This window comes from Sciurus vulgaris (assembly GCF_902686455.1).
Source record: "Sciurus vulgaris genome assembly, chromosome: 14".
Lineage (NCBI taxonomy): Eukaryota > Metazoa > Chordata > Mammalia > Rodentia > Sciuridae > Sciurus > Sciurus vulgaris.
This window is the reverse complement of record NC_136475.1, coordinates 14,839,840-14,867,400: the sequence shown is the minus strand read 5'-3', so window position 1 is coordinate 14,867,400 and position 27,561 is coordinate 14,839,840.

Below are 27,561 nucleotides of genomic sequence, written 5' to 3'. Positions count from 1 at the left end.
GAAATTTAGAAAATACAATAAATGAGAAACTGTATCAACAACATACAACTTATGAATGAATCACTACTTTAGTGATCAAAACCTACAAATCATTCAGAAACATGTCTTACATCAAATAGATGATACAAGAATAGTCTTTTCAGAGAAAAGGGAACATGTATAGTCAATGAACATATCAAAACATTTATTATTAGTAGTAGTCAAGTTCATTCACATTGCTGATAGAATGGGATAATATTTTACACCAGCCAGGTTGACAAACATTGGAAAATTGGACAGTAGGTTCCTCTTATAAGATCTCCAGCAGATGCCCAATAACAGAGTAGGAACCCTAGGTGCGCTTCATTCTTACTGTAGATCTTAGCAACATCAGCATGAGATGTTTTTTCTTCCCTTGCTGAGTCTAGCACATTCACTTCTTAACTTAAAGGAAGCACTTGATAGTATCTCTGCAGTATCCTGATTCTCAGCTTCCCTCCTCTTGCAGTTTGGGGCTATATTGTGTAAGTTATGGGTCATTGGAACCAAGCGCTGAGACCCCACTGCAGTTGATCCGATCTGATAGCCATGGAGCCTGCAGAGTGACTAGCAAGCAGACAGTGTACGAAGCATGCTCACAGTGGACAGTTCTCTCAACTTAACATTTTCCATGCAATGTTTGCTGGCTGTGGTTGACCACAGGTAACTGAAAACTGTGGGAAGTCAAACCGTGGATAAAGGTGGATGACTATAGTAAGTTTTGGAAATTATGTGGACAAACAAACTTTTATAGAGAGCTTCAGGAAAAGGACTATGATACCATGGTATAACCACTTTGGAAACTAGATTTTCTTAGTAAAGTGGAACACATACGAGCCCATTTGTGGGTAGCCATACAGACCTAACGAAAGCTAAGTACCCCAGGTCTCACAGGACAAGGCGTTGCTGTTATTTAAATTTCATCTACAGTAATTGCTATTCTTAAGTTACAGATTTTTGTTCTCAGAGAATGTAATTTGTGATATTCAATTTTATTTTATGCCACTTTATTATTTTAATGACTTTTTTTCAAGAACGCCTTTGATTCATTTAAGCACGAAAAGAAACCTTGAATTTTAATCGCATTAGTTTTGGTTTAACCGATTGTCATATCATACACTTGGAAAATCATTTACAATCATTTACATATTATATTTGCAAAAAAGAAAACATCTAAATTATTCATATGCACTTGTTCTTCCAAAACAAACTTCTTTCCAATCTTCTTTTCTTACTGGCAGAGGAATTTTATCCAGTGCAACTTCCTGGAAATTCATTATTTTTTCTTCATTATGGGGACTTTGCAATTTTCACAGCGATGTCAAAAAAGTGATGTCATTGTAATCTGAGGATACGGAAGAATGTTGATGACAACTATCAGTTACGCATCAGTTCTCGAGAACGGAAATTGATATTTAAATGCTGCTAAAGAAACTTGCTAGGAGAGTTAAAGTCTGGTGATGATGTACTTTCGTTCAACAACCAGTATTAGTTCTCATTTCATAATATTTACCTTAGAGATCTAAGTCACAATATTTTCCTGGAGTGAGATATCATTGTTAAACACACCGTAATGAAAAGTGTTGACATTTTATTGAAAACCACTCTATATCGCTAATCTGCTATGAATATTACCATGGCAGTGGGGAAATATCTGTCAAAACGTGTTGGCCTATGTTCTGTCTCGATGAAAAAGAGTAACTTCTCCCAGCTCAGCCTGTTATTCCACTGCCATTTCTACTTAATGAAAAATGTGTTCTCTGTTTCACCCTTGGCTTGCTCATCCTTTGGATTTCAGCTGGACTGTTCCTTCCTGTGAGAAGCCTTCTTTTTGTCCAAAGTTGCTGTCAGATTTCTGATGTATGCCTGTCAGCAACTTGTTCTCCTCTTGCAGGACATTTTTCACAGTTAGTAATTAGTTCTTTTCTTTCCCAGTAATCTTCTTTCTATAGTGAGTGGGCCCAAGTTTCTTTGATTTAGTGACTTCTTTAAAAAAAAATTATTTATTTACTTTTTAAATTTTTTACAGACTGCATTTTGATTCATTGTATGCAAGTGGGGTACATTGTTTCATGTCTATGGTTGTCCACGAGGTAGATTCATACCATTTGTGTAATCATACATGTACATAGGGTAATGATGTCTGTCTCATTGTACTATTTTTCATACCCCCTCCCTCTCATTTCCTTCTATATAATCTAAAGTTCCCCCATTCTTCTCTCACTCCCCACACCCCCACCCCCATTATATATCATTCTCCACTTATCAGGGAAAACATTCGGCCTCTGTTTTTTTGGGATTGGCTTATTTCACTTAGCATGATATTCTCCCTTTCCATCCACTTATTTGCAAATGCCATAATATTATTCTTCTTTATGGCTGAATAATATTCCATTGTGTATATATACCACAGTTTCCTTATCCATTCATCTGTTGAAGGGCATCTAGGTTGGTTCCACAATCTAGCTATTGTGAACTGAGCTGCTGTGATTTTGTTACTTTTTAACAATCCTGTGTGAGTGTGTGTGTGTGTGTGTGTGTGTGTGTGTTAAACCTGAAATGTCACCTATGTGAGACTGAGTTAGCCACTTAAAATCCTAGTGGGCATTTCTTTATGAGAGTTGAACAAGCTAAAGTACGAGATCTCTCATAACTTAATTGTATTTGCTAATTATTAACAATTTCTGAATCTCACATAAACTGTGAGAAATTCAAAACCTGAAGTTACTTATTCACTTGAGAAGCATAGGTAAATGACATCAAGTTCCCAAATATTTTTTACATATTCAATTCCAGTAATAAACTTATTCCACTCATACTTTCAGTAGGAAAGATCCCGTTTGGAGATTTTTATAGTCCAGAAAGGAACAAAAAAGCTACAAGGCCAACTAACTTCAAGTTTAAGTGAAATGCCTTGTTTTTGAAAGAGCTGTGGAGTATTTCATTCAAAGATGGCGGTATGGGGTCAGGTTGAAGTCACAAGGAACTCCATATAAAAGTATTTGCCAAGTGCCTTGAAGGACAGCAAGAACATAATTAGTCAAAAGAAGAAATAAGGAACAAGACAGCATTACAAGGAGAGGATGGACTGTGGAGTCAAGGAGAAGCTTGTCTTGGTGCTGAGGAGAGGGCCAGCTGAATGGCCAGGGGTAGAGGAGCAGGCAGATGTGGACCGCAGTGTGGGGCAGTCCACCTCACCCCAGGCGGAGGCGTGGGCCGTTCGAGAAGGACAGAGCTCTTGGGTTTTTCACAGACACCATAGTCTCCGAGTCTACTGACCTGGTGCCCCGCAGTGCCTGCTCCCCTTACGTCCCACTGAACACATGCGTGCTGACCCTTAGTTATACGTCACCGCATAGAAGGGGAAGAGGACTGAGTGACGCTAGTGGATGCAGCTAATGTGATCCAATTCTGTTACTTTTAATTCCACCCAAGGAAAAGTTATGTAGCTTGCTGTAAGTGACAGGAAGAAGAGAGCTAGAAATATTAAAAAACCAAAGCAGAAAGGAAAATTGTCACTAGAAAATAGTAAGAGTTCCAGAAGTTCATTGTCTTCTGGCAAAAGTGATCCTCCAGGTCACCCAGTGAGTGCACAGGCCAGTGACTCCGGGGAGCCGAAACATGATGATTTTTAAATTGGGAAATACTTCAAATGAATGCAGAAGGAAGCATTATTCTTCAAAGAGTCAGATTAAAATGTGTCACATCATTCATCAACAAGAGAGTGAGATTTAGCTTATTTTAGGGAAGAATTTTTAGAGAAAATTCATATTTTTGACACAGACTTTTCTCACTGACAAAGTTGAATAGAAGTTTAGCATTATTTCAGTTTAGTAGGACATCTGTCCATCTGCACATTCCATGAACACTGGATATCTCTCCTGTGAATCTTTCATTCTCAGCTCAGTGAAACGGTGCGCACACAATGTGTATTTTAGAATATTATGACTTCTGGGTGGACTGCTCAGCAAAATTTTTGTTTACTTAAACTATTTATTTGAATAATTAAAGCAAAAAAAAATTCCAAAGCTGTTTTTATTGACGTTTTGCATGGAAGCATATACAAACATATAAACACTTTCCTTTATAAGTATGTTTCCATCGGATTAAAAATAACAGTATCAAGGGGTTGGGGCTGTTACTCAGTGGCAGAGTGCTTGTCTAGCAAGTTTGAGGCACTGGGTTCCATCCTCAGCACCACATAAAAAATAAATAAAATAAACATATTGTGCCCATCTTCAACTATTTAAAAAATCAAACAATAACTAACAATAAAGAGTAACATATTGAATGTTGTGTGTCAATGCTGTAGGCACTTTGTTTATTTAGTCTCATTTAATACTCAATTGCTTTTGAAAGCAGGTCTTATTTCTGTATTTTACAGATGAAGAGAGTAGTACGATGGCATTGGCTTCTCTTGTCCAGTGTGATGCAACTGGTCAGTGCTTTAGCTTGGCTAAAATCCTACCCACTCTTAAGGAGAAGCAATGCCTTAGGATCCGCTGCTCTAGCTCTCAAAACTATTTACAGCAGCAACTGGGTGTGGTGGTGCATGCCTATAATCTCGGTGGCTCAGAGGCTGAGGCAGGAGGATCACAAGTTCAAGTGGATATTTGCTGTAGACTCCTTGTTTTCAATATATATTATATATAAAGAGGTATTTGTTAAATGTCTAATATGTGGCCAGCTTGGTACTCATCCTGACACACAACTTTCTGCAGTCCTTACCTCCAGCTTCACCAAGGGTAGTGAACCAAGTTCTGACTGCCCCAGGACTCCTTGCTTCACCCGCAAACTAAAGGTCAGTGCCTAGAGTCTCTTCTTCTGACTCCTTCTGTCCTTGTCCATTAGCTCACTAAGTAGAGTCAAGGAAAATTCCACTCTGCTCACAAAGTGTTTCATGTGGTTATTTGTATTTTCTCTTTTCTTCCTCTTCTTTTTTGCCCAATGAACATGTCACCTTATAACTTTGTGCATAACTTTTTAAAACTTTGTGCTAATCATAAGATGGCTTGAGTACAACTTTTAAACTAGGTCTTATTTTATTTACATGATACATCCTAAATAAATAATGTGCAATTAATTACATGTAATATATAAACATTTATGTGATATTTTAAATAAGTAGATATAATATAAATATAAATAAGTAGATATAATATAAATATTTAAATAAGTAGATATAATATAAATATTTACAAAATATTTAGATCTATATAAGTAAGACATATATATGTAAATACTCAGAGTGAGACAAGTTTATTTTTTTTAAAGAAAGACAAATAATTAGAAAAAAATGAAGTCAACTAAGTTGTGGTCTATGAAATGTGAAATCTTCCTCAATGTTTTTCCTTCCTAACAAAATACTACTCAAAATGCAAGTGTGACTATAACCTCAGAGATTAATATTTTCTTCTTTGATTGTTTGTTGTGGTTGCTTTTATTCAAGTAATGAAAACAGAACAAAGCTGGCTGTGTTCAAACAGCAATGATTCTGTAGTCTTTACAGATATTGTCTGAATCTAATTGGATTTTAATGAAATGATATTTCCTTTGTGATAAGTACATAAAATTATGTTTTTAATTAACATCACAAGGTATAAGCTATAGATACCAAGTTGCAACAGAAATGATGTTACTTTAATGTTTTCTTCATTTAAAACACGACAGAAGTTGGAAAACTTGGAAGGAAAGTGAGTAAATTAACTGGACAATGATTAGTGCCTAGGCTTTCTGGTCCTTGGAGCTTTGCCAAATTGGCAGTGTTTATTTTTTCTTTTTTATTTAATACTTCATTGACAGTATACTTTTGAACGACTTTCTCAAATTCATTATTTCTGTTACTCAATTTTGACAATATTTGAATAGGATTGGAAATAAACTCAGTTCGGTTCACATTGTAGTAATCCATTCAAGCAATGTTCATTAAATGGGCTTAAACCTAAAACTAAGAAAACAAAATTAAGTTATAGCACCAGAAAATATGTTTGTGAAATCGTTCCATTTTTCACATGAAAATGTTGTCTCTGACTCAGAAGAGCAGTATTTGATCCTCAGAAAATAAATCTGAGGGAGGAAAGGCATTTAGAAGACTCAAGAGTAGACAGGAAAGATATTTCTTATCTCTATAGTTTCAAAACTAACATGAAAAAGAACCTCTGGGAAGGAAAAGAAAGAACAAATTATAGTAAGTCAAGTTCAATCAGTCCTGTTGACCTGTTGTTTAAGACAGATTGTCCTGCCTGTTGGTTATTAATTACATTGTTATTACCTACTCATGATTCAGATGAGTGATCTATATAGTTCTCTATACATTGATTCATTTACTAATCAATAAATTGAGCATACTGGTTGTTTAATGATTATTGGTTTTTATTTTCAAATTCTACCTGTTCATGTATTTACATCTATTTATGGAAACTTTCAGAAACATACGTATCTGTGACTTAGTTAAACATTTGCATCCTTCATGAAAGTCAATTTCAAGGCGAGGGGAGTATGGAAATATGAAAGTTTCCTCACGGAAGTTAAATAAAAAGTATGCCTTCTGTTCTGCAGTCCCTAAGGGATTGGTAACTGCTAACTCTAACTGGTTTAACAATCCCTTTCACTCATTGTTTAAACCATCGTAGGTAAACTAAGGAATGTGGGCTCTCTGAGTTTGTGATGAGTGTTATGGTTTGGATGTGAGCTGTCCCCCAAAAGCTCGCATGTGACAGAAGTTTTGGAGGAGAAATGATTGTGTCTCAACATTAACCTAATCAGTGAATTAATCCCTGATGTAATTAACTGAGTGGTAACTGGAAGCAGATAGGGTGTAACTGGAGCAGGTGGGTCATTGGGAATGTGGCTATGGGGTATGTATTTTGTAGCTGAAGTGTGGAGTCCTCTGTCTTTGTTTCCTGATCACCATGTGAGCCAGTTCCCTCTGCCACACTCTTCCGCCATGATGTTCTGCCTCACCTCGATCCCTGAGGAATGGAGCCTGCTGTCTATGGATTGAGACCTCTGAAACCGTGAGCTTCCGAATAAACTTTTCCTCCTCTACGATTGTTTTGGTCAGGTCCTTAGTCACAGCAGCTAAGAAAGCTGACTAAAACAATGAGCCTTCAGAGGGCTGTCAACATCAAAGTTTGAATTAAGGGAGGCTTTCCAATTTTCAGAATCTATTTAGAATATTTGTGCCTTTACTCACTTTCTGCACAACTGATAGAACTAAAATAGTCACAATTACTCTAAAAGAGTGTGAAGCCTTGGGTTCCATCCCCATGACCTAGAAAAAATAGATGCAATAGATTTTCAAATGCAAAAGAAAAAGGATTCACATTCAAACAATGCAGATCCTTGAAGTTCAAAGAGTTTTATCTTCGAGTGTTTTAACTTAACATTTATTTGCCAATATATAGATTTTTTTCAACTTATGTGTTGTAAGTTATTTTGATTTTCTGCTAGTTGGTTTTAGATATTTCTTATTAAGATATTTGTTATTGGATACTTAGATATTTGTTGTTAAGATGTAATAATGAAATGACATTTCATTATTTCAAAATGAAATTACCCAGTGATATAGTAAATAAAAAAATACATAGACATGAGTAAAATACACAAATCTTAAGTGGATAGACTATACAGTTTTAATGTATTTTTATACCTATTATGTTTATACCCACCAGATAAAGATATTTTCATTAACACTGAAGTTTTATTATCATTAATCCCAATAAGTAACTTCTAACCATAATAAGGCTTCTTACCACTCTCACCATGGATGAGATAGGTATGTGGATGTACCTATAAGTGAAATAATACAGTCTATTCTTTTTGTGTCTGATGTCTGTTACTCAGCATTAAGTTTGTGAGATTTGTGTGCTGATAATTCATTAATTTTCACAGCTGAGTAGAATTCTACCATTATGAATTTACCCAATATATTTTTGCAAGTACTCTGGATTGGACCTGAGGGCATTTTACCACTGAGCTACATAGATACATTCTCAACTTGTTTCATTTTATTTTGAGGGATGATCTCCCTAAATTGCCAAGTCTGGCCTCAAACTTTCAATTCTCCTGTCCCAGCCTCCCAAATCACTGGAATGACAGGCATGTGCCAGGAGGCCAATTTACTTTTGACAGACAGTTAATGTGTTCCTCATTTTTTGTCTTTCATGAATAAAGTCTCATACAAGACTTTTGGTGAACAGGAATACTTACCTTTATGCAAGTGGAATTGTTGGTTTTGGCATTATAGGGAATCTTCAAAAGCCAGAAAAATGATGAAGAAGAGAATAAGCAGAAATCAGATGAGGAGAAGAAGAGAAGAATGAGCAAGAGGAAGATGTAGAAGAAGAGGAAGACAGTAGTAGCATCAGCATGAGCTCAATTTGACAGGCAGGGTAGTGTTTCTCTGGAGGAATTGGAGATGAGTGCCCTGAGATTTGTGAACTCAGCCTGGGGCCTTTGCAAGGAACTGAAGCAGAAACACAAATTATCTGGAAGCTAAAACTGGGATGTGTGTGCTGACGTGGTCAGTGCAAGCCTGCACGTCTGGCCAATGGACACCCTTTTTGGAAGAAAGCAACCCAAATTTAGGCCCTTGAGATTTCCCCATTTTACAAAAATATAATAAGAACACTAAACTCACAAGGAAATAAATAGCCAGAGTTAAGAATTGAGGGGGAAATTTCAAAGTGATAAAAGAAAACTATTTAGGAAAACAGATGTTGTGATCACATGTAGGTAAAATAACTGCACCTGAAATGTTTAAAATGTGAAGCCATGTGATTGTCCTATAACTTCTTGTGGCAAAAATATGGAATTTACAAAAAAAAAAAAAATCCAAAACTTTCTTACAATACAGGAGAATACATGGAACCCAGGGGCATAAAATGGTTCAGGTGCTTTGGAACTCAGCTTGAAAGAGCTCAGAGTTGAACGCACACTGGTCTCCTGACCCAGCCTGCCCCTCCTCTGTCTTCACTTGTGAGAAATGAAAACTTTAGTGCACACAGACTTCTATGGGCAAATGTGCATAACAGCTTTATAGGACGGCCCAAACCTGAAAACAAGATTGCTATCCCCTGGTGCATGGCTTAAAACATTAGAACAAATAAAACAATTAAAATCTAAAAAGATAAAAATTAAAAAATAAATCAATAAAAGGAAGAACATTGTGCCAATAGAACACAATTCAGCAATATTAAAAAAATAGCAATAACAACTGAAAATTCAGCAACATGAGTGAATCTGAAAAGCATTGCTCTCTAAGTGGGAAAAAACTTTCCCTAAAACTTCTACTGACTGAGGCCATGAAATCATTCCATATGAAAATGGCAAAGCTATAGGAGAGACATGGCAGAGGCTGGGGTTGTGGGGTAGTATTCACTAGGAAGGGTGAGGAGGAAAGCTCTTGGAAGAATCATAAAAATATTCCATATTTGCATTCTGGTGGTGGTTATTCAACTGTATACATTTGTCAAAACTCATAAAATTGAACACCTAAAAAAAGTAAGTTTTACTACTTATGAATTATGCTTCAATAAACTTGAGTTAAAATAGAGAAAATGACAGGAAAATATCCCCCATGAGCGAGAGGTAGTTAGCCAAAGAAAGCAGTGAGAAAAAGAAGGTAGTCTATTATAATGAGTTTAAAATGATTTCAGGAACACAATTTGTATATTTTTAAAAGAAATAATATAGACTTTTAATATTACCATATCAAAACAAGAAACATATAATCATTGTAATAGACATAACCACATCATTTGACACTTTTCCAACATGTATTAATGGTATAAACAGTTATCAAGAAGGAACGGAAAGAAACCTTCTTAATATAATAAAATCAACTTAGGGGGAAATCATATGCAGATGTGACTATAAATGTGGAAATGTTGTGAACTGTCTTTAAAATTATCTTTAAAAGAATAAAGATCATCATCCTGGCATGATGGCTCATGCCTGTAATTAATTCATTCCAGTCACCTGAGAGACAGAAACAGGAGGACCACAAGTTCAAGGCCAGTCCAGGCAACTTAGTGAGACACTGTCTCAAAAAATAAAAAGGCCTGGGGGTGTCGTTCAGTAGTAGAGCATCCCTGGGTTCAATCCCTAGTATATGAAAGAGGAAAAAAATGCATAAAGAACATCGATAGAATTTTAAAAGATAAATCATAGACCGGGACAAATGTTTTCAAAAGATACGTCTGATAAAGAGCTTTCATCCTAAATATGCAAAGAATGCTTCAAACTCAACAATAAGAAAACAAAACACCTTGATTGTATATCTTATTTGGTGAAAAACACCTCCCCAAATAAGATATACGAGATGACAAATAAGCATATAAAATGCATTCTACATCATATCTCATCAGAAAGAGGCAAATTAAAACAGTCAAATTATTGTAAAACTATAAGAATGGCCAAAGTCTGATACATTGACATCACCATTGCTCATCCATTGCTGGTGGCAATGAGAATGGAAAACCTCGTGTCAGTTACTCACAAAACTGACATGTTCTGACCCTATTGTGCAGCGATTGCACTCCTTAGTATTTCTACAGAGGAGGTGGACATCTATGCCCTATAAAAACCTGCACACGAGTGTTTACAGCAGCTTTATTCATAACTGCCCTGATCTGAATCAACTAGGATGACTTTCGTTAGGTGAATGGAAGTGAAGAAATGCGCTATCAGGATGCTAAAACACATGGAGGAAAATTATTGATAAATGAGTAAGTCAAAGAAACTAGTCTGAAAAGGATACATGCCGTGAGTCTCCAACCACATGACATTCTGGAAAAGGCAAAACTATAGAGACAATGGAAAAGTCAGTGGCTGGCAGGGGTTGGGGTCAGAAAGGGTTAAAGAGGTGGAGCACAGAGTCTTGAAGGCAATAAAAATACTCACATGATCCACAGTGGTGGACATATGTCATTACACTTCTGTCCAAACTCACAGGTTCTTCAACACCAAGATGGAACCCTGAGGTCAACTGTGGACTTTGGTTGATAATGACGTGTCAATATAGGTTCATCGGTTATAACTAGTGCTCCATTCTGCTAGGGGTGCTGATCATGGGGAAGGCTGTGTATGTGGAGGGCAGGAGACATGGGTAAATCTGCACCTCCGGCTGAGTTTTGCTATAACCCTAAAACTGCTGGAAAGAAAAAGTAATAAAAGAGTAAGAAGTGGGAAAATACTTCTATTTAACTTTTTGGAATGTAGGTCTTGGCAGAATAAGATGAAAAGACATTAGAAGTATGAGGATTAGAAGAGTTCGGGGGCAAAGCCATTATTCAGAGTAAGCCATTATTCAGAGTTCAGATGTTTGTCTACATAGACAAACTCAATATAAAAGTATAGTATTTGAATTAATAAGAGAAGTTAGTCAATGAGTCAAGTCTATGAACTGTAAAAAAGGAAGGAGGAGGAGGAGAAGGGAAGAGTAAGAGGAGGCGGAGGGGGAAGAGGAAGAGGAGGAGGAGGAGGAAGAGGAAGGGGAAGGAGAAGGTGGAAGAAGGAGGAGGAGGAGGAAGAGGAAGGGGAAGGAGAAGGGGATGGAGGAAGAGGAGGAGGAGATCGTTATTATTGCATTGCTATACATTCCTTTTAGGAGGAAAGATGACTTTGGCATTTTATTTATTTAAAATACAAACATGGGCATACTACCTCAAGATGGAAAACCATATGTAATAAGGAAATGCATTCAATTAATTGGGCATTCATATATTTATGGAAGTCATTCAAATCCAAGCATCAGTAAGCAAGCTTTTTTGAATATTTCTTATAAAAAATACCAGTGTAAATAGGAACTTACATAATTTTATTTCACTGTTAAGCGTGTGGATTGTGAAGGGGGACTAATCTGTGATCAGTGTGAGCAGCTAAGCACTTATGGAGAGGACAGAATAAGATAATGACTTGTAGTTTCTGAGCCAGTTATGGCCAGCGCGCTCACAAATTAAATTAAATGACTGCAAGTCTCACTTTAATAACCCCTAAGAGTCAAAAATACAACCGCCTAATTTTTTTATGGCTGTTTTCCTCAAATAAAATTTCAATCTATTATGTGTACTTGTTTCTTTCCTGACAAACATTTTAGCAAGCTGGGGAAGTAGCATTTCGCGAGCATAGCATCTTCAGAGCAAAAGGGAGTTGTGAAAAATGGAAGTGAGTCTGGGCCATTAAAGCATCTCCGAAGTTCTGAAAAAGTATAAGAAAACCTGTTCCCCAACGTGCTCGTAAGACAAGGCAGACACAAATAATCAGAACCACGTCGTGGAACGCCCACCTGTCGTGCCAGGGGTGGAGGTGACCATCAAGGAATGCCTTTCCTTAACCAGATACCATCGTGCAGATAGCAAGAGCCAGAAAGAAGTAGGAAGGAGAAGGGGAAGGAGGAGGAGGAAGAGGAAGAGGAAGGGGAAGGAGAAGGTAGAGGAGGAGAGTCGGAAATAGGCTGCCCAGGACAAGTCACCTCTTGGGAAATCAGAGAGCGACGAGAGGGAAGAAGGTGCAGGGGTACTGCTGGCACCTAGAGACTTCAGACACTGTGCCCTCGCTCATAAAATACAGGAAGCAGGTAGAGAGCTCAAAGGATGTCTTCCTAACAGAAGGGACACCTCTGATTGCAGACTTCCCGTGATCCTTTGTCATCTGCACTGAGAAGTCGGGGACCCCAGGAAAAGAGTGACGCTGGGAAGTCCTCTGACTTCCGAGAAGTTGACTCGAATTTGCACAGGCTGCTTCCTGAGGATGTGTGGAATTGGATTCATGACTTACTTGGTATCATTGTGGGTTGTTTGGGATTTTGGAAAGAGGCCCTGAACTTGGATTGGTCTTCATGGTTTTCCATTACCAAATTCAACAGCCCCAGCTGTCAGACTGTCACTGTTCTGCATCTTTCTTACTCCTCAGTTGACGAGCTGGTTTTCTCCTGGGTGCCAAGCCCAGAGCAGGAATATATTGTTCCAATTTGTGATCTTATTTTGCCTTTCAGGCCTCAGTCGGGGCTTAGCTCTACACTTTGCTGCCTGGTATGGATTGGGTATGGTTTGAGTGTGTCCCCCAAGGATTCATGAGCTGGAATCCTCAAAAAGTAGCTTGTTGACATTCAACAAACAAATGATTAGTGCTGTTCTACAGGGTGTCAGTGTGGAGAGGAGGTAAGATCTTGAAGAGGCAGGGCCTAATCAAGGTGCAAGACTACTACCTCCCTGCATTCTGACTTTCCGTGCTGTCCTGTGTCTTTTCCCTCTCTAATGTGCTCCTGCCATTGCCATGACATGTCACTAGAGCTGAGCTGATATAACACCTTGCCCTTTAACCTCCAGAACTGTGAGCTGAATTAAACTCTTTTGTTTATAAGTTTTCCAACCCCAGGGATTTCATCATAGTAACATCCAATAGACTAATACACTGCCCTTTCATGATGTTTAATGTTCTTTTATCATGCAAACTATATCGATTTTTCTACTCTTCACAATGCAGATTCTAGAGAGGTGGCCATAGTGAAAAGAAATAAAATTCCTATTTTCTGGAGTATGTAGTTGAGTGAACATGACAGGAAACACAAAACCAAAACATAATTATACTATTCTATTTGAGAAGATCATGGAAAAAATAAAACAAAAGATGATGATGAAGGTAGAGTGGATAGGGCCATTGTCTTATCAGGTGGACAGCAAATTTGAGGCAATGAAGGTCTGTGCCTTGAAGATTTGGGCAGAGGAGCACCGAATTCACAGGACAGGATGAAGGTGTGGGTGCTGGACTAAGTGAGGGAGGGAAGGGCAGCACAGTGGGAGATGAGATGGGAGGTGAGGAGAGCTCTGCCTTACCGGGTCTTTCCAGACACTGCGAGGACTTTATTCTTCAAATGAGATAAGGAGGCTTAGGAAACATATCACCACACATTTTAAAAATTGCTTTAAAACTAAATTTTCTCATGATTTATTTATCACTCCCTCCGCTAATATTTGGAAAGCCTCGGCAGCTGGGGATGACACCTACATTTGTGAATGTAGCCTCTGGATGGTGCACAGCAGATCCGCGTCCTCCAGGAAATCTCTGAGATCGTTCCCAAAGCATGACAAGTGACAAAGACTTGACGATTGACTTGATCACTTAGAAATTCCAAACAAGATGCTAATGTATAATTTCCGACTATTATGAGGCAGACTATTTTTATGAGAGAGTCTATGTTTGAGTAGTGGTTTAGTCAGCTTTGCATTACTGTGACCAAAGGAAAAGTTTATCTTGGCCCATGATTTCAGGGGTTCAGTCCACAGTCCGTCAGCACCATAGCTCTGAGCCAGAGGTGAGGCAGAACATCATGGCAGAGGGGGGTGGCAGAAGAAAGTAGCTCAGGATGTGAATCCAGGAAGTAGAGGAAGAGAGCTTTGCTCTCCAGGGACAAAATGTAAATCCCTAAGTCAAGACCCAGTGACCCCCTTCCTCCAGCCACACCCTACCTGCCTAGCTACCGTGCAGTTAGTCCATGTCAAGTGGTTAATCCTCTGATTAGCATGCAGTTCTCATAACCCCATCACGTCACCTCCGAACAGTCTTCCATTGTCTCTCACATGAATTTTGGGGGGATACCTCATATCAAAACCATAACAAGTAGTAAATATTGAAAAAAGTAATGTATGTTTCTAATGTAGGAATGTAGATTAATTCAATCTTTCTAAATAGGAAGTTCTCCTTAAATACAGAAACATTAGGCTTTTTAAAAAGTTCATAAACATTTTCTAGAATTATCTGCTGAGAATCTCTTCTACTGATAAAGTGAAGCCTAGGATTTATGGATATTTATTATTGGTTATGTAAAAAAAAATCTGAAAAACTATATGCCCTTCAGTCAGTTAAATTACTCTTAGTGAAGCAGGAAATTAAACAATAGGCCCTTGAAGACATTTTTTATATAAATAGATATTTATATTTGTACTTATATAAATATCTATTTATATAAAAGATATATTTATAAATTTTATATAAAGATCTATTTATATTTATATTAAAATATATTTATGTAAAAAGACATTTTCACGATATAAGTGGATATCCACAGTATGATATTAAGTGAAAAATGAATCCAACTGCCAATTTCTGTTGTGATTCAAAGAAAATCAAAGTAGAAGTGCTGAAGAAAAATAAAATACAACATTGACAGAACTAAGACATCATCTTACCCTCTCCTAAGAAAGAAGAAATTGATCTGAGAACATAAACACTAGCTAGAGACCACTTCCCAGTAAATTCTGCAGCAAGAGATTGAGATCTGACCAAATTTTGACCAATGATTTGTGACTGGAAGAGATATTTGAGCCCTCCTTTACAAGGACAAGTCCTGTTTCACTGGAATTCATACTTCATGGTGATTAACTGGTAGGCAAATCAGAAACAAAACAGAGGCTTCATGCTGGTGGCAACAGAGCCTGATAGAAGTTTCTCTAATTAGAGCTGGACTACCACACTAGCCTTGGAACACCTACCCAGATTTTATATAAGAAGAAAAGTATATTCCTACTTTTCCAATCTATTGTTATGTGGGGGTTCTCTTCTTAAAAAAAATTTATCCCATATTCTAACAAATTCACTTTTCTTTTTGCTGGTGTTGTACATTCTATATTTTATTGTACCATAAGCGTGAACTGATTTATGAATTTAAAGCTAAATGCGTTGAGTCAATAGAGTGTGAGGGTACATTTATCAAAGCATTAGAATGTAAAGCTAGGAAAGTTACTGAAAATTTTGAGCTTATTTCTGACCTTAAGCTGTAAACAATGATATTGGCCAAATAGTCAGACCACCCAGTTAGTTTATTAATGTAAAGTAACCAAAAAGTTGAAGTGTTATATATCATAGTCATTTGTTAGCAAGGAATTTAAAGTTCTTCTAACAGCACAGGAAAAAGGAAAGACATGAATATGCTTTTAAGGATTAGAAAAGTCTTAACTGATAATGAAATAGGCCATTTAAAATTGTTCTTTGTTTCTAGGGATCTAGAACCCAGGGTCTTGTACCTACCAGGCAAGCCTTCCACCTCTGAGCTATAACACTAGCCATGGGCATGTTTTATTTTTTTTGTTTGTTTTGTTTTGTTTTATTTATTTTTTATTATTTTTGATTCATTATACATACACAAATGTGGTACAACTTTCATTTCTCTGGATGTACACAAAGTAGAGTCACATCATTTGTGTAATCATACATGTACATAAGGTAATGATGTTTGCCTCTTTCAATTATCTTTTGGATGTAGGCATGTGTTAATAACACAAAGTCCAAAATTAAACAAATGGTAAGGTTCTACAATGCAGAAGGCAGTTCAGACAAGGAAGACCATTTGTACTGCTAAGCTTCTCAGAAATACAATGGTCTTTCCCCAAAAGAAAGTGAGGATTGGGTCACAGGATATGGCCATAGAGAGATGATAGCTTGACCAGGCAGGTTCTGTGCTCAGTAGACTATGTGGTAGACTATGATTCCCCAGGAGTCTTCCAACATTCAGATTTGAGATTCTCTGACTACTTGAGGGGAGACCATATTTTGGGCTACTGCAGGAAGTATATGCCAAGGTGTGACTCACTGTTTCAGTGGGTAAGCAAAAACACTCATCTGTCCAATTTCATTGGTCATATTGGTTGACTTTTATAATAACAGTGCCATTAAATAACCCTTTTCATAGAAATGATTTTGAAAAAACAAACCAGAGACTAAATTGCCCTGGACAATGTAGTTAATTCTTACCAAAATCTACACTCTAACCGGCACAGAATTTCACCCTAGCCTATAAAAAAAAAAAAAAAAAAAAAAAAGCTACTTAATACATACTGCTAAGAAAAGTGGCAATGCAGTCACAGACTCTCCATAAATACAAACTGTAGAAGTCTCATAGCTTGCGGTCTCAGAGAGTCACTTGCATTACAAGAGAAAGACTCTGTCCACCCCAATTCTGGAAAGCATTTGGTCATCAGGTGCCATTTATCAGGTAGAACTCTCTCAACTTGCTCTTCTAAGGCAATCCAAGTAACAAAGCCTGGTGGCCTGCCTCTGGATATGGTAATTTCCCTGACAAGTGGATGAAAATACCAAACTTCCCACCCTACAACCTCTACTGAATTCTCCAGCCTGTGCTGAATTGATATGAATGTGGAACAATGGCTATGTCCCATTATGGTAATTATAAATCTGGGGAGAAAAGGGGATAGCAAGTGAGGAACCAGATGGGAGAAGGTCGTTGCTCTGCCTCTCTGCTGGAAGAACTGTTCATGATAGGGGATGGGAATCTAGCAGTCCCTTGAGAATCTCAATAGAGCCAAGAGCAGACAAGCCAGGCAAATGCTGCCCTGGACGGGTACCATCATCGCACATTTTTATGGGCACACACACTGAGGCTATACCATTGCTTGCACAGTCACCAGCTGTCTCTTGAGTCTTTTCAGGGGAGAATTGCCAATCACCCCAACTGGCTACACACCATGCAGGAAACTGCCCTCTGCTAATTGTGAGAAATGCTGAAACAAGACTTTGGTTCTGCACAGGTGCTGGGCAATGTAATTTCCTCGTAGAGTGTCTGATCCATAATTGGATATTTGCAAATGGCGATGGTGTCCGTGTTGCTTCTGCTGAGACTCATGATGAGTGAGGCACAATCTCGGTAGGAACCAGAGAGCACAGCACAACTCCACAATCCAGAGGGCTCACCACTTTGTTGTTAGATATAACATGGTCCATTTTTTTTTCCCCTGCTGAGTAAAAGCTGCTAGGAAGAGATTAGAAAGCCTGTAATCATAGTGGAATACTAGAGGTCACAAGGGTAAGAGGAAACTAAGACCTGAAAGAATTAAGAAAGAGAAGAAAGTAGGATCGTTTCAGGAAGTTTTGTGGGGAGTGAGTTCTTAGTTTAAATTTCCTTTCTGTTTCAGAAGCATGTCCCAAGGCCAAAGCCTGATGGAGAATCTACAGGTGCATAAAGGGAGAATAGGGCTGGGGCTCGTGAAAACCCTGAACATGGAACCAGTTGAGATCCCTTGACTAGAGTCTCAGTGAGAGGTGTTCAGGCAGGGCTCCTCTGCTGCTCCAGGGCAAGCCTCCTTCTAAGCAGAAGTAGTTGGGAGACCCCTCTCAACGCCTAAGAATCTTACAGACTTCACAGGCCCATTGGCTAATGAAAGAGGGCTGAATTTTTTACATAATTATCACTGAGAGTGAACACAAAGTGAGCAAGTCAGAACAGGAGTGACATGACTTTCGCAGGGCATGTGAGATGCTCATAATTCGATCTGGGTTTTTCTCTCCCTCTACTTTGGGATAGTTTAATAATCTTTAATGAGAAAAATGAAGCCTTCCCTAACTCTGAGAGAAAGGGAACCTCTGCAGCTCAGTGTACCTCAACCTGAGTAGCTTGACTACCCTCACCTCCAGTGCTCAGCGCGAAGGTCCCTGGTTTTAGCACTGGAGAGCCCAGGCACACAGACCTGGCTTAGCGCTCTGTGACATTTAAATATGCAACTCCTTGAGAGGACATGTGGGAATTAGAGCTGGTTGTTTTCATCACTGTGGCTGTGTCAGTCCAACCAGAATCCTGTGGCTGCTGGGAAGAGCAACGTGGAGACAGGCAGGCAGGGAGTTTACCATTTCAACTTTCAGTAAGTACAGATTTGGTGTGTTTTTGGTGACCTTGCTGTTGAATCACATGTTCAAATCCTATTTTATTCAACAGATCGTATTCAACACAGACATTTTCCAGTAAAATCTTCGTTTCTTTTGGCACATAAAGTCTCAGTCCAGCAACACCCCATGTGAATTGATTCCAACACGTAGTACCTTGTAACCCTGCCATAGGTGGTAGGAGGCTGCCGGGTTGGCCAATGGCATGTGCACGGCCTCTTTGTCCTGCTCTCTGATATTGTGCGTCAGAGGAAGACTGGCTTTCCATCTGCAGCCACGTTTGTCAATGCAAGTCCAGGTCACTTTTCGTGGTGGCTCCAAGGATGCAGTGCCATTTGAAGGTGAAGCACATGTGAGCGGGCTAGCCTGAATCCCGCCACTGCATTAAAAGGCAAAAACTGTGCTTCACGCTGGATTCACTCCACTTGCAAATACTCTTAGGCTGCAGGTCTGTGTAACACCTTTGTCCTAGGGGTGAGAGTTGGAAGTTCAGTGCCATCAACTAGGACAGATGTTCACCACTCGCAGCTGCTTATGCCTTCAAAATTGTGAATAAATTATTGGAAGGCATAGATTTCTGCTGTTTGGAAGAATCATATGCCCTGACACTACAGTGATGCCCTGGTTTTCTTTCAGTTTTTCATTTATTTATTTATTGGTGCTTGGGATCATACCTAAGACCTGAACCATGTTGGCCAAGGGGTCTATCACTGACATCCATCCACAAATTAATATGTATATATTTTTATTTATCTGTTTACCTTTGAGCCACACAGACTGTCAGGGGAAGAACAATCATTCAACACAAATGTTCGTAAAGGAGGCCTTAAAATGGGGAATGATGCCCTACAGTCAGGGCAGCTGTTCTAGATTCCTGCTTAAGGGAGAAGTCCAGAGATAAAAGATCCCCCAGTTTCCTATACCTACGTGCACGTACACAGGAACAAACAGGTGCACAGATGTTCTGTAGATCCACTATTTACAGCTGTCTTATTTATAATCATAATAAATATATTCATCTATTAGATAAGTCACAAAATAAACATATAAATATGTAGCCATTTATTTACAAATTCATGTTTCATAGTACCATGTAAATATATTTTGTATAAATATGTATTTTATAGATCTATTGTACATAAAATGTTTTATACAATATGAATTTATTATATGTATATAAATGCTTATATATAAAGTTAACCCATAATCTATAATGTTCATTTCTGTATATTTCTCCTTTCTTTCTCCCTCCCTCACTCTTTCTCTTCCTCTCTCTCTCTCACTTAATCCTCGCAATCAGCTCCTCAAATGTGAACCACAGCCATGAACCAAAGTAAACTTCTTCTCTTTACAACTTGCCCAGCCTGTGGTATTGTGTTATTGGCAACAGCCAATGTACCAAGACATGTAGACACAAATTATGGGTGTGTATGTGTGCAATTTAATTGTTTTAATAAAAAGAAAATGAATAAAAGATAACAAGTCACCACCACTTCCACCCATAGGCAGCTTTGTGTGGGCTTGTGCCAGTTCTGGGACTAGCAAGCACGATTGTCTTCTACCATGGCTTTCCCCTGTGCCAGGTGGGGAGGCACACACCACTGGTACAGGTGGCATGAATCACGAAGGGATCACAAGTTTTTCCACTGATGCTTCACCTCACAGGCAGCCATAAGTGGGCTTACCACATGGCTGAGATTCAAGCCATGAGGTAAGCCATGAGTTTCTTCAGTTCCTCTACCACTGTTAAAGCTTCCAGAGACCCTCATCAACAGCAGAGTTTTCCCCATAATTGCTGAATGTAGTCTCCACCATGCTTCCGGTGCTACTGATCCCAGTGTTGGAGTGGACACCATGGCCATCCAACACCCACTGCTAAGTACATCATAGTCAGCTGGGCTGCTGGAGTGGACTCCTCCTATGTGGTTCCAAGAGACAATAGGCTCTTTACCTTGCTCTAGTGCACACTATGCACAAAGCCATTAATCACAGCCAAACTAGCCACAGAGAGACGGCACTATAGTGCCCAGCTAGAATCAAAGCTAGCATTGCACATCAAGCCGACCCCCAAGACACATCTTCAGAAGAAAGTCATTTACTATAGTAGCTGTCTCATAAAAGGAGCCAGTATAGCTGACTCACCAGATGCAAGAATCTCAACATAGCATCACAAGAAATGCCTTCAAATATGAAAGAGTATGCCTTCCAAAAGAACCCAATAACTCTAGCAACAGATTCTAAAGAAAACAATAATCACAAAATTCCTGACAAAGAATTTAAAAGAATGAATATAAAGAAACTCAAGGATACTCAACAGAATACAAACAGTTGGGTTATATTAGGAAAAATAAATGCAATGAATAGGAAGTTCAGGAAATATATATTTCAAAAAGGAACTAAAAAGATCTCTTTAAAATGAGGAGCTTTATGAGTAAAATAAAAATATAGTGTAAGCCTAAACAGTAGACGACATCAAACAGAAAAAAGAACATTCAAAGTTGAAGGCAGGGCTTTTGAAATAACCTAGTCAGATAAGAAAAATGAAAAAACAAACAAAAAATCATAAAACAAAAAATTAAGATAAAGTCTGAGATTTGGGGGACACCATTAACCAACCAAATATTCTCATTTTGTGGATAGTCTAAGGTTAAAAAAAGGAAAAGACACAAAAACCTATAGAACCATTAACGACTGAAAATGTCCCCATTCTTGGGAAAGTCACAAACATCTAGGGTACAAGAAGTCCATAGGATTGTAAATAAACCTATTCAGAGGAGGTCCTCAACATGGCATGGCATAAGTAAACTACCAGAAATGCAAGGTAAAGACAGAATTTCAAAAATTGCAAAAGAAAAGCACCAAGTCACATTTAAAGGAATTTCCAGTAAGATAATGGCGGTTTTTTTCTGTAGAAACCTCAAAGGTCAGGAGGTAATGTTGGAATGAACTATTTTAAATTCTGGGGAAAATAATATTCAAACAAAACTTATTCTCAGAAAAGATGTCCTTCGGAAATGGTAAGAGAAAAAAAGAAGGAATTAATCACTCTCAAAACAGAGTTACAAAAGATGCTTATAAGGGACTCCTACAGCCAGAAGCAAAAGAAAAGTAACTACCATTATGAAAACACATGAATGTATAAAATCATTTGGAAGGATAAGTACACAAAAGGGAAACTGAAAATAATCAAACCATATTATTGAAATAAACTACCCACTCACAAAAGTTAACAGCAAGAGAGGAAAAGGATACAAAGAATACAAAGTAAAATAGAAGAAAATCGTTTTAAGATGATGAGAGTTCAGTTCTTACTTATCAATAACAGTCCTTAATGCAAATGGACAAAATTTCCCAATTTGATTGAATAGGTACAAATTTACGACCCAGTGGTATGTTACCTCCAAAATCCTCATTTCATCAGTAAAGACACAGACTGAGAGTGAAAGGATGAAAACAGATATGCTACGCAAGTGGAATAGAAAAGCACGTAGGAGTAGCTGTTCCTGTATCAGATAGGATAGATGTTAAGACAAAAACTGAAGAACAAGACAAAGTCACTATATTACGATCAAGGCAAGGAAGTTGTATCCTATGACTTATTTTAAGTCAATGGAATAAAAGTAGAAATAAACTTCATAAATTTTGTAAACTTGTGGAGACTTACCAACAAGTTACTGAATGAAAGATAGATCATCAAAGGAATCAAAACAGAAACTTAAAATTTTCTTGAAAAAACGAAAAAGGAAACAGAACATACCAAAATTTACAGAAGATCTTGGGTGTAGCTCAGTGGTTCAGTGCTTGCTTAGCATGCGTGAGGTTCTGGATTCAATCCCCATCACTACAAAGCAATAAAACAACACAGAATGACAAGTCTATGGGATAATGCAATAGGAAGTCATTTTATAGCAAAAATACCTGTATTTATAAACCAGAAAAATCTTAATAAGGAACCTAAATTTCCATCTCAAAGACATCAAAAAGCAAGAGCAAACCAGTCCTGAAATTTAAATAAAAGACAACAAGCATAAATGCGGAATAATTGAGAGATGTAAAAAAATATAGAATCATTTAAAAAGAGTTGCTGTTTTCAGAAGATAAACAAAATTGACACATATTACTGAGATTAATAAAGAAGAGAGAAGATGCAAATAAATAATATTAGAGAAGAAAAAGGAAACACTACAATTGAAACCACAGAAATGTTAGCATCATCAGAGACTATTATAAACAACCATACTGTGACAAATTGGAAAACTGAATAAATATATAAATTTCTACAGAGATATAGTCTACCAAAAGTGAACCATGAAGACAGTTCAATAGCAAGCAGTAAGATTGAATCAATTTTTCCATAAAGTAAAAAAGGGTATAGGACCAGTTGGAGTCACTGATGAATTTTATCAAACTATGAAGGAAAAACTAATAGTAACTCTTCTTAAATTCTCTTTCACACCCATAAAAATAAAAAAATAAAATAAAAGGGAGGAATTTCTACACAAATTCTATGAGAACAGCATCACCTTGGAACTAAAACCAGATAAAGACAAAACCCAAACCATAAAAATATAGACTAATATATTTAATGACTACAGAGAAATAACTGTCAGTATAATACCAGCAAATCAAATACAACATATGGAAAAACTTATTCATCATGATCTAGTGGGATTTATTGCAGGAATGCAAGGATGGGTCATTATACACAAATTAATAAATGCAATACTGCACATCAACAAAGTGAACAATTATCATAACTATTCCATTAGATGTGGCAAAAGGTTTTGGTAAAATCCAACATCACTTCATGATCAGACTCTGAATGAATTGGTTATATAAGGAACGTACCTTAACTTTATAAAGCTCTTAGTTGTTCCTCTAAGATCCAGAACTAAACAAAGCTATGCACTTTCACCACTTTTATTCAATGTAGCACTGGAATTCTTAGCCAGAGCAAGTAGGCAAGAGATATAAATAAAAGGCATGTATATAGGAAGAGGGAGGGTAAATCAAATTATCTATTTGAAGATGATATGATTCTATATTTTAAAAAGCCTTAATATTCTACTAAGAGGCTATTAAAACTGATCAATTAATTCAGTGAAGTGGCAGGGGAATAAAGGCCACACATAAATGTCAGTGGCTTTTTAAAAACACTAGTGAGTGGATTGCTAAGAAATAAATTATGAGAGGATTCCCATTCATGAAATTACCAAAAATAACTAGGAATGAAGTTAATCAAAGAAGTAAAACACAACCATGATAAAAATTACAAAGCCTTGATGAAAGAAGTAGAAAAAAATCACAAAAAAATGAAAAGACCTTCAATCTTCATGGATTAGAAAAAACAATATTGTTAACATCTCACTATTCCCAAACTGATTCATATAGTCTGCAAAATTCTCATCAAAATGCTAATAGCATTCTTCACAGAACTAGATAAAACAATATTAAAACCCAGGAGAATGCACAAAAGACTCCAAATAAAACTAAAATAAAGCAAACTGGAAGCAAAATGAACAAAGATGGAGGTAAAATACTAAGGAACTTCAGAATACATTACTGAACTACAGTACTCAAAACAGCATGGTAGAGGCCTTAAAAATAGGTACACAGATGTGTGGAATAGAATAAAGATCCCTAAGAAACCATGCATTTACAGCCAACTGAAGGTTGATGAGATCATCATAAACACAATGGAGAAAAGACAACCTCTTCAATAAATAGTGCTGGGAAAACTGGATATTCAAATGAAAAAGATTGACACTTGATCCCTGTGTCTCACCCTATACAAAAGTAACTCAAAATGGATCAAAGGTTTAATGTGAGACTTGAAACAATGAAATTACTAGAAGAAAACAGGGGAAACATTTCAAGACATTGGTATAGGCAATGAGTTTTTGGATGAGGCTGCAAAGAAGAGTCAACCAAAGCAAATGAGATTACGTAAAACAAAGAAGTTCTGAACAGCAAAGGGAACAATCAAGAGAGATAAAAGCAACCTGTAGAATGTGAAAAAAATAATGGCAAGCAATTCATTTTATAAAGGACAAAATATCCAGAATATATAAGGAAATTTAAAAACTCTATAATAAAAAGCTGAAGAATCCAATTAAAGGGTAGACAAAGGATATGAATAAATACTTCCAAAGAAGAAATTCAAATGTCCAACAAATTTGTCAGAAAATGCTGAACTTCATTAAGTGTCAGGAAAATGCAAGTTTAAACCGCCATGAGATAACACCTTGCCCAATTAGAATGTTTCTTATTTTTTTAAATAAACAGATGTTGATGAGGATGTGGAGAAAAGGGAACTCTTATCCACCATTGCTAGGCCTGTACATGAGTCCAAATGTTCTTCAGATAAGTTAAAATAGGTCTACTACATGATTCAGGCATCCCACTCATAGGTATCTATTCAAATGAAATGAAATTAGTGTATTAAAGAGACACCTGCATGCTCAAGTTTTTTTGTGCTCTCTTCACAATAGGTAAGATAAGGAATCAACTTAGATACACTCTGTTGGATGAATAGATAAAGAAAATGTGGTATATATACATACTAAAAATTATTTACCCACAAAATAGGATAACATCATCTGTAGCAAAATGAAGGAACTAAAAGATTTTATGTTAAGTGAAAGAAGTCAGATGCAGAAAGACAAATCCCATATGTTCCCCCTCACGTGGGCTATTCTTAAAGTCTCTTGGAACCTATGACAGATTATTAAGTCTGGAAAGCATGGGGGTAGGGATAGTGTAAGGTTACTTAATAGGTTCCCAAACACAGATTGGCAAATTTAGCAAGCTCCGGTAGTTCTGCATTACCATAAGGAGACTATGGCTCACAATAACTTATTATGTTTTATGAAGAGTTAGAGGAGAGGGGCTCAAAGACCCCAATCACAAAGTCATGAGAAGGAGATGAAAACATTAATTCTTCTGATTTCATCAGTGCATATTTTATACATATATTGGAAGATCCCTCTGTACTCCACATAGGAGCACAATTATTACTTGTTAATCAAAAATTTTTAAAAATGTTTAAGGAAAAGGCAATGTAAGCTACCCTGATTTGATCATAGCATTCTGTACACATGAACTGAATTATTACACTGTACTCCATTTGGTTGCAGAATTAAAATATTCACTAAGAATGAAATAAAAGTGGGAGGGACTGAGTAGACTGAGAAGGTGAGGGGAAATTATTCAGGTTGAGTCTTCAGTTAAGACAGAACTGAGTGAATAAATATTTCAGAAATAAATTGCTGAGTGGTATATACTACATTTTTCTTGGTATTCCAATTTCACATTATATGTTCAATTTAGGAATTCCAGAATATTCAGTTTGACTTCAATATCTGGTAAGAAGGAAATGTTTTAATCCACAGAGAAGGAAAAAAAAAATGTAAATGCAAACGGAATGAGCTAGAACAAATCAAAATTTAAATTATGCCTAGGTTGAAATATGAGTTATTATATCTATGAAGAAGGAGTTTGGGTTACAAGTTTGGTTCTGCAGTTATGCAGGCTGAAAAACTGGAATTCCCAGGGGTAACTGCAGTTTCTCCAGTTGAAGTTCATCACGGAGAAGCAAAAGCCTCACAGAATGAATTAGCAAGTCTCGTAGCTCTTATTCAAGGTGACATGAACAACTCATGGACCAAACATTCCAGTTGTGTTTTGAGAAGTGAGTCCATCATGTTTTCTAAGTATGTTGAAGAAAAAAAATTAACAAACATTAATCAACATCAATATTGGTTCCAAATATCGGTAAGACAGCTTCAAAATTTCTTTCTACATTTTAACCTGATTTGCTATCACTTTGTACTTTATAATTCCTATGCCACACTTAGTACATGTTATAAGATCCAAGAGTAGCTCAATAAATACTGTTTTGAATAAATATAGTAGACAAATTAGAGGTCTTTGAGAGTGGATAGCTGTCTTATAGTCTAGGGATCTTGGACCTGCGTATTTTTGTCCTTTTTATCTATTTTTACAGGATTTACATCCCACTTAGCAACAGAAATTCACAAATTGGGTAAACTAAAACTTCTCGATACAGTGTTCTCTACACACGTTTCTAATTAGTTTTCCAGGGAATACAACTGCCAGTGAATCTCTGTTAACTAGAAAATGCTGGCAAGGACAAAGTAAGGGAGAAATCTGAACAGAGAATCTCTCTGGAAGGTCAGTCATCCTCTGAATTAATGTGAGGTCACACGTTTTCCTTGTTTGTTTTAAAGGTCAAAAATATTAATATCCACTCATCCCATGGATGTAAATATTCAAGTATTTGGGTAACTTACAAAAACATAGAGATAGTAGAACCACTTTCATATCTATATTGTAAAAGAAGCATGCTATTTTAATTATTTAAGTTTTATTTATTTAAGATATGTTTATTTGAAATGAAAGTATGAGTTTAAAATGAATGATAGTTATTTAAATTTGATATTTAGTAATGTCATGAGGTATTCTTTTCAAATTATTTTACATAAATTCTTTAAAAGTCATAATTACTAATGCAAGAATAGATTTTCTGTCAAACACGAGATTATGAAGAATGAACAAGGAGGAAAGGGAACATGCATTTATTGAGCAGATGTACTGTAGAGGTTCTCAAGTAGATTATTTCATGAATGTTTACAACAGAACTCTACAGAAGATATCATCCTTTTCTCAGATCAGCACCATGAGAACTTGCCCACAGCCACACAATCAGGCACTGATGGAACAAATCCAAATATGTTCCTTCTGGTGGAGACCCTGGTTCTTTTCTTATGACAAATGCCTGACTTTTGTCATTTAAGTTCTGAAGGAAAACAATGTATTGACATCTCTTCTATTCAAAGAAGAATTTAT